Here is a 3,208-nt window from a genome sequence, read left to right on the forward strand (position 1 = left end):
TAGGCTTAATTATTGGCGCTGTCTGCCTGCCGCAGAAGTGGGTCAAGGCTTAATCGATTCCACCTGATACGATCCGATTTGCATTTGCATTTAATTTTAATTAATATTTTCAAATCTTCAAGCCTTGTCCTCTCTTCTCCTCTCTCTCTCTGTGCAGATGCTGCCTCTTGCAATAAACATGGCGGAAAGAGAAGTAATAATGAGGCAAAACACACACACAACGTCGCTCGGGGGCAGGCAGAGGTACTCACTCAAGCATTATTTAATGAATGTTATTCATCATTCTTTGAATAGATTGCTAGAGCCGCCTGTGCACCGCCCCACCTGTCCCGAAAGCGCCTCTCCAATGGGCATAAGCTGCTCCTAATGGCCAAAATGCTCTACAAATGATGATGAATACGTTTCAATGAATCCACCGCTCCTCGCTCAACTCCGAAGCTCTCTCTCGCTCGTTCTCTCATCCATGTGGGGGATGGGCAATGGGATGTTAATATTCTGATATCATTTGATTGCTTCCTGAACAGATGTGGGTGGGGAGTAGGGCGGAATAGAGCAAAGAACATGTCCATTCAGTGCACAATTTATGAAATATTGGAAAATATTATCAGCAATTACTCCTCCTCGTACTCGTACTCGACTCGACTTGCATTTGAGTGTTGACCAACGTTGCAGTCGATTTAATGGTAATAAAAAACAAGATATAATAATAACCAGATATACACCCACACACACACACACACACAAATGTTATCTATGTGTAGATGGATGTATGTATCTGTGTGTTGTATATAGGAAAAATATGCCAAACGCAGGCAGCAGTCAGCACACGCCTTTGATTAAATTTCTTTGAGTGTTTGGGGCACACAAAATGCAATTTCATTTGCACTAATGGCTCGCGTCTCTGCCTGCTGCGCCGCCGCTGCTTCCGCTTGGCTTCGCTGCCTCCGCTGCTGCTGTTGCAACAATGCAAGGCACACATAACGCTGCGGCAGAGGCACATGCAGCGCACTGGCGAAAACAGAGCGAAAAAGTGCAAAGAAAAGCGGAAAAAAACCAACAAAAAAGCGAGAAGCGCAAAAAAAGATTGTTAAATTGAATTAAAACCAACAACGCTGCTCCAGCTCAGGAGCGGGGGGCATGCAGCGGGGGCAGACTGTAGTCAGCCAGCGGCGGCCAAGCGGAAGGTATATCATGATGAGAAGAGTTGCATGCCTCTGGTGTAGTCCCCCCATACTCCCGCATCCATCTTTAATGGTGTTACTGTTGCAGCCATTCCCCCATTACCAGCAACCAAAAGGACTTGGGGGCCAGCTGCCACGACGGTTTGTTTGAGCAATAAACGCAATTCGAAGGCTCCTTCACTGCACTCCAGCCCTTCCCTTCCCATTCTGGTTCCTGCTCTGGTTCTCATTCGGCAAAAGATTACAATGTTGAGGCCGTCTCGCTCATCGGAATGAGAAAACGAAAGGAAATGGAATGGCTGCTTCGATGAGTGCTATTGAAAAGAATGGAGACCCTTGGGAAAAATCAAAGACCAACATTCTAGTGGTGCTCTCAAGTTAGCGCTCCACAATTTTCCCTAACCCACCAGGATTCGTCGGTCATTAGATTTTAATACGAATTACAAGACATGACATGTCTGGGATTATTTTAGCAATCATTTTATTTGAATTGAAGTGTCTCCCAGTGTAACCTTAAATATATTTCAAACCTAACATTCAATTGTGCAAAGTAAACCCCAAGTGCAAATTTCAGCCGGGGGAGGGGAATTCTCTGAAATTCTAAGAAATCTGTAAATCTTTTTGTTTTGCTGGCTTCGTTTCGTTTAAGTGAATGAAACATAAATTACCATAACAATTGCGGCCAGGCGATGTTCATGCTCCTCGGAAAGTAGAGGCAGCGGCAGGGGCAGGGGCATGCAAGATGACAGAATAAATATACTCGGTCTGCGGCTCAAACAACTCATTCATTCATTCATTCATTCATTCATTCGTTCCGTGAGTCATTGGCTCATTCATTCATTCTGTCTGTCATTCAAGCTGTCGTCTGATTATCATCGCAATTCATGGAATCAAATTGTTTGCCTTGTCAATTGGTTGTATATTTTGACTATGCTGCCATCTGATACACTTGTACGAGACGAACGAGTGGATACAACAGACTTGCTTCTGCTCTTTCATCCTTCAGATGGCTTTCTTCTCCTGTAACCAGGCCACCTTTCGGGCATCAAAGAGTGGGAGGGATTTGTGGCAGCAACGAGTTGCAAACGGATTACAGGCTGATTACAACAGGTGCGGATTGGTCAGCCTTGCCTTGTGCCCACGTGGCATAATCTGTCAGGCGACGGCGACTGTCCCTTAAATAAGATTAACTGCGAGAAAAGCGAGTGGATGGTGGATGGGCAGGCGGATGTGTAAGGCTCAGAGGCTACAACAGCAACAGCCCACAAAGACGGAGTAATGCGATGAACGCGGCCCTGAGAATCATGCTCATGTCTCTCGACCTCGTAGAATATGGAAGAAGGAGCCACAGCCACAGCCACATTCACAGTCAGAGACAGAGTCAAAGCCAAAGTCTAGGGCAGAGACAGAGAACCGGAGACTGTGCCACAGTCGCCGCCTTTTGATACGAGTGACATTTACGTCAACAATTCAGCAAACAATTGGCAAATGTGGCCATAAAAGCATGACAGTTGTCACTGCCGTTGTCGCTGCTGCCGTCGTTGCTCAGTGCCACAACCAGTGGCAGTGCCTATGCCTATCCTTGCAACGTCTCCACTTGCCACTCCATAGCTCTGCCGCTGTAGCTGTAGCTGCTGCCTCTTGCTGCTTGCCAATGCACAAAGCGGAAACGGATGCGGATGCGGATGCGGATGCGGAAATACATGTATGTATGTATGTATGTGTATGTGTGTGTCCTGCTGCTGTTGCAACTGGTTGATGTTGCCTCTACTGTCTATCTGTCAGTTTGTCTGTCTGTCTGCCTCATGTGAGAGCGATGGCTGAGCCAAAAGCCAACATGTCGCCAACAGGAGACTAAGCCCCGTCCAGGCCGCACATTATGCCGGCTAAGCCTTCAGTCAATTGCATTCAAATAAGCGACTGAAGAGACGTTCCATCCTTCCATACTCCCTCGTACGGTCTATGCCCCATTCTACATGCTGCAATGGTGAATGCTGCATGCCACAAACTGCCCATATCCCAAACCC

This window comes from Drosophila guanche, unplaced genomic scaffold (genome assembly GCF_900245975.1).
Source record: "Drosophila guanche unplaced genomic scaffold, DGUA_6, whole genome shotgun sequence".
In the NCBI taxonomy this organism is placed as follows: domain Eukaryota; kingdom Metazoa; phylum Arthropoda; class Insecta; order Diptera; family Drosophilidae; genus Drosophila; species Drosophila guanche.